The following is a 12213-nucleotide window of genomic DNA, read 5'->3' on the forward strand; positions in this document are numbered from 1 at the left end:
TTCTTCCCTGGACCTACCAGATGGAAGAAGATAATCAACTCCAAGTTGTCCTGACCTCCATACATGTGCCGTGGCAGCAGCATGCGGTCCCACCACCCCCATAAATGTAAAACCAAAAAACAAACAAACGAAAAATGTATGTTTGAGACAGGTTTCTCTGTGTTAGCCCTGGCTGTCTTTGAACCCGGCTCTGCAGGCCATACTAACCTCTGAGAGATCCTCCTGCATCTCTGCCCTCCTCTCCTCCTGGGGCTGAGATTAGATTAAAGTTGTGTGCTGCTCTGCCAAGCTTAAGAACATTTTTAAGGACAAGGGAACAAGAGTCCTCCTGGTCGCTAGGATGAGACCTACAACATGCAGATGACCTCTAAACACTCCCAGCAGAGGAGTCCACATTACCCTTTACAGAGTGAAGCTTAACACTTGACCAAAGAACTGAGACCTGTACCAAAGACTATCTGGAATATAGGGCCATTTTGCCCCTGCAGCTCAAAATAGTGTCCCAAAGGGGCTGTGAAAAGAGGCTAAGTTATACATGTTTTCAGTGTCTGGTCCAATGAAAGTGTTCTTTTAAAATCCCCTCTTTCCCCACATATTTACCCTCCTTTCACCCGCTACCCCCTGGAAATTGTTGATCAAGTTACCATCTGCCATCAAGATGGTAGTTCTCATGTGCAACTCAAGTTTTGGCATTTCCACTGGTTAACACAATCCCAAGCCTACAATGTGCACACAGTAAATGTTTGCAAAATGAAAACAACACAGACCAGATTATTCCACAGCCATGTACTTACCAATGAAGTTGTTATCAGTGTAGTGCATCCATGACACATACAATTTTTAAGAAACAAATGTTGGGCAGGTGAGATGGCTTAGCAGGTAAAGGTACCTGTTGCCCCACCTGATGACCTGAATTCAATTCCCAGAACCCACCAGGTACAGGGAAGAATGGACTGCAGAAATCGGTCCTCTAGCTTCCATACTTGTGCTGTGACAAACATGTCACCCATACTTACCGACACACACACAGACCTACAAATAATGAAAATGTTAAAAAGCAAATAAATGTAAATTCTGGACAGGGTTGGGGTATCTTAGCCTTGAAATACCAGTACTTGGAGATTAGAAGGAAGATCATAAATTCAAGGCCATCCTGAGCTACATAACTAAATCTCACCCCCCCTGCCAAAAAATATAGACCAAAATAAATAAGTAATCTTTAAATTTTTTAAAAAGTTTAATTGTAAGTTCTCAGTTTTTAAATAGTATCACTGCATGTTCCATACTGAAATCAAATGAAAATATGAATATGAAATGTGAATAACATTTAAGAAGTTGTTCTTAAATGTAAAATATAGGTGTTGCTTGGGAAAGCCCCATGCTAATGGTTTTATAGTTAAATTATAAGTTGTGCTTTATGCTGGTGAGGGTTGGCCATTGCTTTTCTTATCCTAACAGAATGGTGATCATTACTGCTTACCAGTCAGAATTGTGTTCAAGGGAAAAAAAAAAAAAATGAGGGCAGTTGAACTCATTAAAGTGATCTAATATAAAGGCTTCAAAAAATGTATTCTATTTTATGTGTATGAGTGTTTGCTTTCAAATGCTCTACATATGTGTCTGATGCCCACGGAAACGAGAAAAATGCACAGGATCCTCTATAACTGGAGATACAGAGGTGGTGAGTTACCATGTGGATTCTGGGAACTAGACCTTGGCCATCTGCAAGTGAAGCAAGAACCCTTAATAGATGACCCTTCTCTCCAGCCCCATCAAGATGGTTTTGCTTGTTTGTTGGTTGGTTTTTGAGACAAGATCTTTTGTAGCCCCAGCTGACTTTGAACTTGCTATGTAACTGAGGCTGACCTTGAACTCCTATCTCCACTTCTCTTTTATTTTTAGAATACCTTTTACTTATTCCTTGACAAGGTCAAATGTATATAATACACATATGTATATCATGATCATTACCAACCTTAACCCCTCCCTCAACTTCCCCCTCCACTTCTTGACTTTAGGGATGGCAAATGTGCCACACCTGGAGGAAAGAAAAATATATCCGCTGTTGTCGAATAACTCCTAATCTCTGGAGGACCTTAAAGAAATTGTAGATGTTGTTATGAAGGCTTCCTAGAATTTGTACCATAATAGTTACCCCTCTACTCATTGTTTAAAATAAAAAAAGGCAACTGAGAGTTCTTGATCCTGAGCTAGATGGAGAGAATGGGTAAAAGAACACAACCTATATCATCTTAATAATCCTTACTTGGAATTACCTTGGATACAGATGCACATAGGCACCGGGTCCTCCACCTCTTCATTCACTCATGCTCTCACACAACCAGGAAGAGCTCCTCTACACCAAACAAAACACTACACTATGAAGAACGGTTGCTACTTTAGATTTCTCCCTCTGAGATCTTTGTGTGACATTCAAGTGCTTTTCCATATCTTTTTTTCAATCCTTTTTAATGTCCTTTTCTGAGACATAGTCTCCCAGCGTTAGCACAGGCTGTCCTGGAACTCAGGACAGGCCTACTGTCTCATGCTCACAAGTTTGAAGACTATAGAATGAGTTATTATACCTATCATTTATTATTTCTCTTAGAAGTATGTAATTGTTATTTCTTGAATTAGAGATAAATTGGATACAAAAGCTAGTTGCAGACAGCAGTCATTTTAAAACATTGGCTATCTTATCTTGATCCTGAGAACAAATGCTACTATTTTCCTAATAAGAAGAAGGGCAGAACATCCACCAGGGTTGCAAAGGCAGAGGGAGAGAGTCAGAGCAGCATTCCCCAATCTCTCAGCCTTTGGTGTCCCTTTGGAGACTATGCTGTCTCTCGGAGGAAGCTTTTGGTAGTCCTTCACAGGTATATCCAAGTTTGATGCTACCTAAAGCCAAAACAATTTAGGGAGCTTCCTTAAAAATAAAGGATCGGCAAGATGGCTCAGGTGGTAAAGTTGTTTGCCACCATAATGGTGATTTTTCAGTCCCTAAAGCACACATGGTTCACTGAGAGAATGAAACCTCACTGACTATCCTCTGACTTTCCTCAACACTCGAGCATGTGCCCTCTCCACAAAGATGAATAAATAGTTTTATTGAAATTATAATTCTGTGGTGAAACTGCCCTCCACCCCCAGGCTCTGGTATTTGAGTATTTGGTCCCCAGCTGGTGGTCCTGCCTGGAGAGCCTTAGGTGTGACTTTGTTAGAGAAAGCGTGTCACTGGAGGTGAGCTTTGAGGATTAAGAGGCCCTGGCCATTCCCAGTGTGTTCTCTGTACCTGCTTTGCCATTTGAGATCTGAGCTCTCAGGTGTTCTTGCCACTATATGCTATGATTCCCTGCCATGAGGGACTCTTATACCTCTGGAAGTATAAGCCATAGTGTTTTATTATAGCAATAGAAAAGTAACTTATATAAGTTCTGAGACCGAATTTGGTAAGGCCATTTTAGAATCTCACTGAAAGTCCTTGAAAGGCAAGAGCTTTGACGTTTATTACCTTCCCAGCACCACACCTGCACCTCCGACTTGGCAGCTTCTCCAGAAGTTCTTCTGGAAGTATCTTGAAACCTGTACTTTGCCCAGGCATCTTCCTGTAACTGGCTTTGGGGAACCATGGCTTCCTCCTCTTTGCTTTCCAGCTGACAGATTCCCAGCTGGAAGAAGGTAGTAGAGAAAGAGATGCTGGGAAGTACAGTTCTGGCTTCAAGGAGGCTCAGGATGAGGCAGAGTTGACAGGAGACTATCCAGCAAATCACCCCAAGGAAGAGACAAATTGGTCCTAATTGACTATGGTGAATTTAAAAGAAGCAACAACACATTTAAGTAACTAAACAGGGAAATAGTCATGTAAACCTGACATGCTAAAACCCAACAGAAGGGAAGCAGGTTGGCATCTTTTTTTTTTTTTTTTTGGTTTTTCAAGACAGGGTTTCTCTGTGTAGCCCTGGCTGTCCTGGAACTCACTCTGTAGACCAGGCTGGCCTTGAACTCAGAAATCTGCCTGCCTCTGCCTCCCAAGTGCTGGGATTAAAGGTGTGTGCCACCACTGCCCGGCACAGGTTGGCATCTTAAGGTATAAATAGAAAGTAAAAATTGCAGAGTATCCCTAGCAGTGTTGGAAGGAGGTAGGAGCCTAATTATCCCATTCCATTCACATTTGATAACATTGCTCTCAGAATATTTACTGTTTGGTCCCATTAGGTGCTAAAAACAGAACCTAAAAGGATAGCCAGGATATTTGGGGAGATTATAATTTAGATCAGCACTGCCCCAACTGGAATGCAATTAGAGCCACAAATGTGAGACACACACACAAACACACACACACACACATAATATGCATATAATATATATTACATATATAACATATACATATGTGGATTATATATTATATGTATATATGTGTATATGTATGAAATATATTCATAAGTACATTAAATATGTAGCATACATGTTTATACAATACATATATATTATGTATATATGTGTATATGTATGTGTGTCTTAGTCACTATTCAATTGCTTTGAAGAGACACTATGACCAAGGCAACTGTTATAAAAGAAAACATTTAACTGGGGACTTCCTTACAGTTTCAGAGGTTTAGTCCATTATCAGCATGCAGGCAGGCACTAGAGCAGTATCTGAGAACTGCATCGTGATCCACAGGCAGAGAGAGAGAGAGAGAGAGAGAGAGAGAGAGAGAGAGAGAGAGAGAGTATGGCATGTCTTTTGAAACTTCAAACCCTCCCCCAGTTTCTCCAACAAGGCTACACCTTCTAATCCTTTCCGTTTCTCTCCAAGATGACTAAGAATCTAAATATATAAGCCTATAGAGGTCATTCTTATTCAAACCACCACAATGTGCATCTAAATCCCACAGTTTGTTATATTTGGGGGGTGACAGAATTTTATTCTATACCCTAAGCTGGAATAGAGCTCACTATGTAGCCAGACTAGCCTCAAATTTAGCCTCAGACTCATAATCATCCTCCTGCCTCAGCCTCCAAAGTGCTGGAATGACAGCCTGAGCCACCACACCCTGCTTTAAATTTGTAAATCACAAGAATAAAAGAGGGGCTGGGCAGTGGTGGCGCACCCTTTTAATCCTAGCACTTGGGAGGCAGAGGTAGGCGGATTTCTGAGTTCAAGGCCAGCCTGGTCTACAGAGTGAGTTCCAGGACAGCCAGGGCTACACAGAGAAACCCTGCCTTGAAAAAAATCAAAAAACAAAAAAACAAAACAAAATAAAAAGAATGAAAGAGGGAATTCTTCTCTTTGCCTTAACCTTTGTGACTAAGCCTATAAAATATTTTTTTTAACTCTGAATTCTGCTTTAAGAAAAAATAAAAATAAATATAGGGGGGCTGGAAAGATGGCTGAGCAGGTAAAAGCATCTTTCACTAAGCATTTGGGGAAATAGTCTGAGTCTCCCTCTCAACCGGGCGCCCTTTTCCCCAGTTGCAGAGAACCTGCAACCCCTGTGCTATCTGCAGAATCCTGAGGCTTGCTGGCTACTGAAGAAGGGCAGATCATTCCAATTAGAACGTCTGGAGGAGAAAGCAAACAGCTGCATGCAATTTTCCCTTAGAGCATCTTGGAACACTCTGAAACTAGGAATAAAATATATCTCTTTCCATAAAAAGTTCTCTTCTGCCTTTTCATAAATATTTCTCCCTTCCTCAATTCCTTCCTTGGGGGGAGGGGGACTACTGACATCTGCTTTGCTTATTGTTCAATTGTCTTCACTACTTCATGAATTTATACTTCATACCCTCACATTCCTATTTCTTCTGGAATTAAATTTCATGAAAACTTTATGGTATATCTAACATCAACTTCTGTCTGAAGATGTAGTGTCTTAAATTTTTGGTACACATGATTATTCTGGGGAAACACACTCTCACCTACAGAAGACTAATAGTACATATCTTCTTCTGGGATTCTTCTGAGAAACTCTAGTCATTGCTCTTGATTGGTACTTTATTACGAATACTTCTCTTTGTCTTAACTCCTGTGATTAAGCCTATAAAAATATACTGATTAACTCCCATTTCTGATTTAAGAAAGAATAAAAATAAATATAGGAAGGTTGGAAAGACTAAACACGTTCCTTTTGAGGACAGGTCTAGTGGTGTAAACCCTGTATTTAGGCTTGGAGACCAACAGGTGGTAAGTTCACGGTGATACTAAATTATACAGCCAGTTTAAGGCCAGCCTGGGCTACTTGAGACTCTGCCTCTCAAAAAGAAGAAAAAGGAGAAAAATTTCTAGTGAATGTCTGGAGCTGAGTGTGTGGCTCAGTGGGGAGAGCACTTATCTAGCAACCATGGGGACCCAGGTTCAATCCTCAGCACTGCATAAAATCACCACTGGAGAGGTGGTGATGAGCTCAAGGCCAGCCTGGTCTCCTTGAGACCCTAGCAGAGAAAAAAAAAAAAAAAAAAGAATCTCTAATGAGTGTTTCTCTTCCCCATTCTCTTTAGCTTATTTATCACTTACTGCATCATTTTCTTTTTCTTCCTTCTGTCTTCCACCTCTTCCTCCTCCTGTTCTTCCTCCTGATTCTCCTCCTTTTCTTTCTTGAAAGTTTCATGCTGTAGTTCAGGCTAGCCTAAAATTCACTGTGTCTCCAAGGTTGACCTCAGTTTCCCAAGTGCTAAAACTAAAGATACAAGTCACCAATCAGACTCTGCCGTCTCTCTATCTGATTCTTGTATGATACTGAGGAGTGAACCCAGGACTTGGTGGATACAAGCAATCACTGTAACATTGAGCCATGCCCAGCCTTTAGTTGTAACTCTTCTCTTTTTGGTGTGTGTGTGTGTGTGTGTGTACAGATGCTTTTTTTTTTTTTTTTTGCCCCTGCAAGTAAATGTGGAGGTCCACCAGTAATGTCATACAATGTCTTTCTCCATCATTCTCCACTTTATATTTTGAAATAGAAACCTAGCCAGACTCCAGGGTAAATTTGCCTCCACTCCTGACTCTGAGGTTACAGACTTGTACCACATTGCTGTCCTGTCCAGCTTCCACATCAGGTACTTAGCCAGTTGAGCCATCTTGCCAACACATTCTTTTAAAATTTAAATTTACTTTTTTGAGGGTTTCATACATGTACACAATGTATTTAGATCATATGCCCCCTCCCTCTTCTGACATAGATGCCACCACCCCACATCTTCCTCTCAACTCTCTTCTCTTCCTCCTCCTCCTTCTCCTTCATCTTATCTTTCTCCTCCTCCTGCTCCTCCTCCTTTTTCTTTATATCCCACTGAGTCCATCTAGAGCTGCTTGTTTGCACGTAGGTGTGTAGAGCCATCCACTGGAGCATGGCCAACCTAAGAAGAGCCACACCCATGAAGAAAACTGACTCTCTCTCCCTCTCCTGGCAGCCATCAACTGCCAATAGCTATCAGCTAAGGGTGAGGCCTCCTGGGTAAGTCCTATCCCCATCCCTGAAGGAATGTTGACAGACTGGCTTGATGTTGAACAGGCAGCCACAGCTGCTGCTGTGAGTTCATGAGTGTGATGGTCCTGGCAGGAAGCACTATTTCATGTGCTCTCCCTAGACTTCTGCTTCCTACAGTCCCCACCATCACCTTTTACTTCTTTGATAGTCTCTGAACTTTGAAAGGAGAAGATATTGAGCTCCATTTTGGTTCCAGCATTTGACAGTCACTAATTGTCTACACTTTGCCTCATTGTGAACCTCTCTGTCAACTTGTAAGTTCTGGAATAAGAAACTCTGATGATGAGTAAGAGCTGCACCAATCTAAACGAATAAAGATAAGTATTTAGAAGGGAGTTTTTCTTCCATAGGGCACATGGTCTTACTAGCTGAGGTCTTCGGGGCAAGTTTATAATACCAGGCTTGAGTTCCCTCCTGTAAAGCAGGTTTTAAACCCAGTCGGAAAGCTATTTGTTATCCCCATAAATGCCACTACCTACTATTGTACCAATAGTACTAGGTACTATTACACCTAGTTACTGTTGTACCACAGGGATGACCATGACTATAGCTAGTAGAGTTCACATTGAAGGGACAGGGGTAAAGCCCTTGACACATTTTCTTCCTAAAAGCTTACAAAACACCTTCTAGTACTGTGAAAGCTAGCCATACCAGGTAGGTCAGTACTGTTAGGAACTAATAAGGGGGGCCCTGGGGAAGAGGGAGAAGCGGAAAACCCATACCCCGACAGAGTTCCACCTATACCCTAGTCAGTCAGGCATGGGAGGGCTGCTATATACCTTCCACTCATCCCCGGGTGGGCATCTAAGCCTCCAACCCACTCTTCGGGGGGTGGGGGTTGGCAAGGGGCAGCCCTATCTGGGATTCCCAGAGTTACTTTGTTAACTCCCACTGGGGTTATGGGAGAGAGGAATGAGGGAAGAGGTTCCCAACACTGGTGAGAGTGAGTGCAGCGGATCTTGACTGGAGCACAGGAAGGCCTTCCTTCCATCTGGACATTAAAAACGGCTCATTAGGAGAAAGCCTGTCCCATCCTCCAAGTGCAGTGGGACTTGATGAGCAGAGACATTCTATGGTTTTAGAGCTTTATTGTAGAAAAGCAGGGGGAAAGAGAGAAGGGAGATGAAGAGAGAGAGAGAGAGAGAGAGAGAGAGAGAGAGAGAGAGAAGACTAGAGAGAAAAGAGAGTAAGAGGGAGAGAGGAGAGGAGAGGAGAGATGAGAGAAGACAAAGAGAGAGGAGAGAGGGTGAGAGTGAGGGGTAAGAGGGAGACAAGTAAGAGAGTAAGAAGTAAGAGAGCAAGCAGGCTCTGAACTGCCCTTTTTATGGTCTTTACTGTTGCTAGGTAACTGGGGAGGAATTTAGCCTGAAGGTCAGAAGCTTGGGTCATTTCCTACATGACTTCTAGCCATGCTTCTTTTGTGGGGAGCTGTGGGGGACAGTAACTTAGGCAGGAGCCAGAGTTCCAGGAGCATGAGGGAATGCCTACCATGTCATGTAGGTGAATTATCACCATTTTCAGGGTTCAGACCTCACCTCAGCTGGAGACCAGCCTGCAATTCCCCACACAGTACCATGTTTGTTATTAGACGCGTTCTCACGACCGGCCAGGAAAGACGCAACAAACCAGAATCTTCTGCGGCAAAGCTTTATTGCTTACATCTTCAGGAGCCAGAGTGCAAGAAGCAAGAGAGAGAGAAAACGAAACCCCGTCCCTTTTTTAGGAGAGTTATATTTCGCCTAGGACGTGTCACTCCCTGATTGGCTGCAGCCCATCGGCCGAGTTGACGTCACGGGGAAGGCAGAGCACATGGAGTGGAGAACCACCCTCGGCATATGCGCAGATTATTTGTTTACCACTTAGAACACAGCTGTCAGCGCCATCTTGTAACGGCGAATGTGGGCGCGGCTCCCAACACATGTTGACTTATGCGCTAGACTAAAATTTGTGATGTCTTCTGCAATTTGATTATACCATCAAGTTCTGGTAGGCAATTGAAACCAATGGTGATATCCTGTATTATTTGGGGTGTGTGGTGTTCTTTGATATACCAATGACATGAAGGAAGGTCATGTCATACTACCAGGTATTCTATACCCGGTAGTTTTTGTTTGATAATGTATGCCTTCTGAGAGGAGCATTGTCACCCTATGTAGGGTACTTCAATTAAACAACTGGAAATTGAAGAAATTTGGGGGATATTGGCTTCTCATAAAATTGTACTAGTAAAAATTTAGTTCAAACACCATCTTAGTGTCCATAAGACACTTATAATGCTGAAATGAAAGTAAATATATACATAAAAATTTACTACAAAATAGCAGTATTTGCCAGCATATTTACTTTGATAAAAAGGACTAAATATAGACAAGGAGAGTAGAGTCAGGCACCATGACTCCTGCCTATAATTCTGGCAATTGGCAGGCAGAGAGCCAGAAGGAAGGTCACAAGTTTGAGGCCAGTCTGGTTTACAGAGCAAGTTCTGGGTCAGCCAGAACTACATACTAATACCTTGTCTCAAATTAAAAAATAAATGAAAGGTAATATTGACCCTTTTCAAGTGTAGAGATCTCCAGAAATCTCACTACACCATTAGCAGACTCCTGCAGGCTCTTTTTCTTTTCCTCTACCTCCGCTGGCCTCTCTTGCAGCCATCAATACCAGCCCTTTATAAGACAGATGAGGAGTAGGGGTCAGATCCCTAGTGCCTATGTAAAAACAAGATGGTGTTATTGAGGTAGCAGGTATTGGCTCAGTCAGTAAAGTGGCAGCCCACCAGGATGAGGACCTGAGTTTGGAACTCTAGCATCCATGCAGAAGCTGGGCATGCATTGCAGCTGTGATGCCAGTGATAAATGAGAGACAGACAGATCTTGCAGAGACAGACAGATCTCTGCAAGTCTGGCCGTGGTGTTTCTGAAAATGAAGCAGAAAGCAATAAAGGACACCCAATACCAAATTCTGGCCTGCAAGTATACATATATGCAAAATACATGCACTCATCATAAAAATCATTGATTTTTTTTGGGGGGGGAGATCTGGCAAGATGTCTCATTTGATAAGAGAACTTGCTACCAAGCCTGTTGTCTGTGTTCAAACCCTAGGAACCATGTGGTAGAAGGAAAGTACCAACTCCTGTGAGTCCTCCTTTATCCTCCATCCTCCACATGAGCCCATGTGCATTTCACACATACACCTGCAAACAAAACGAGAAAATTAATTTGAAGCTTGTTTCAAGAGTGACAAATTAAAAACAGAAATTAGAAATATCAACCATGGAGACTTCAGTTCAATTAAATTAGTTCATAAAAACAAAACCATAAGAATCAAGTCACCACATTACTTTGCCTTGGGGGATGATGTTTTGAGTGACTGCTATTATCTTTTGCCATTCTAGAAAACAAGAAACCCCAAATACCTGTAAATCAGAAGGGGGGCAGTAGTTTAGCCATGGTTATATATCAGGTTCTGACTCCCATTCTCAACTGTTTTGATGTCATGAGCTTGAGTCACTTTCAGAATTCCTAACCTAAACCACATGCGAGCATACACCCATAATCCTTGAACTTGGGAAACTGAGGCCTAGAAGATCAAGAGTTTGAGGCTAGCATAGATTGCATAGTGAGGCCCAATCACACCCTCCTCACCGAAACTAGAAAAGATTCGCATAAGTCCCCTGAAGTGAATGATTTCCCTAATACTAAAATAGTGAGCAGGGTATTTAAAGGACATCGTGAAGTACATAAAGCCCCAAGAAAACAGAATAATGCTATTGTACTGATATGTATAAATGCTAATTAGCTATTTAATTATAATATTAAAAAGCAATAATGCGAATTATGCCAAGAAAGTTATCAGCCTAGTAGTATTAATGTGTGAAGAGTACTTCTGAACAAGCCTGAAATCAATCCCTGGGACCCATGGTGGAAGAATCAATTCATATAGCTTGCCATCTAACAATCACACATAGACATGTGATACCTACAATTACACACATATTATACACATGTGCACATAATAACAATAAATAAAATTAAATACTTTTCACACGTTTCATTTATCATCTCTTTTTGCATATATATATATATATATATATATATACATATGTATATGCATGTGTATGCATGCATACTTGCTCAAGCAGGCATGTGTCTGCCATGGTATGGTGTGGTGGTTAGTGGACAACCCGTAAGAGTCTGTTTCCTCCTTTGACCACATTGGTTAAAGGTATTCATTAGGCTTTGTAGTAAGTACCTTTACCCACTGAACCATCTTGCCAGCTCTAGCCTAAAATTTTATTTATTAAGTATAAAAGGGGTGAAACTCAATACAATGATATTAAGGAGTGATTGTGGGTATTCTCACAATCTTCAAGGACAAGGCTTGGTTGGTGGTTGCTTGACTGTTAACGAGACAGCCACAAAATAGGTTTCATGGCTATTCTGATATTCGTCAGGTGAAGTTTACTCTAGAGCATTATTCACACTCCCATCATCAGTCAACTCTCTGTGGCTTAAGAAATAACTTTCATGAAGAGTGCTGAGCAGGTGTAGCTGGGCACACCTTCATCTTAGTGTCTGGTGATCTCAATGTGTTCTTGTCCCTCAAGATTATTTGGCACTCTCCTTGTATCTATTATGGCCAAGATTATTAAGCAAGCTGCATGAGCCTACAGAAATAGGCCATGATGCTATGTGAAATAGAAGACTGTCAAGAAAATGCTGGATTG

Source organism: Mus musculus, chromosome 6 (assembly GCF_000001635.26).
Source record: "Mus musculus strain C57BL/6J chromosome 6, GRCm38.p6 C57BL/6J".
Taxonomy (NCBI): domain Eukaryota; kingdom Metazoa; phylum Chordata; class Mammalia; order Rodentia; family Muridae; genus Mus; species Mus musculus.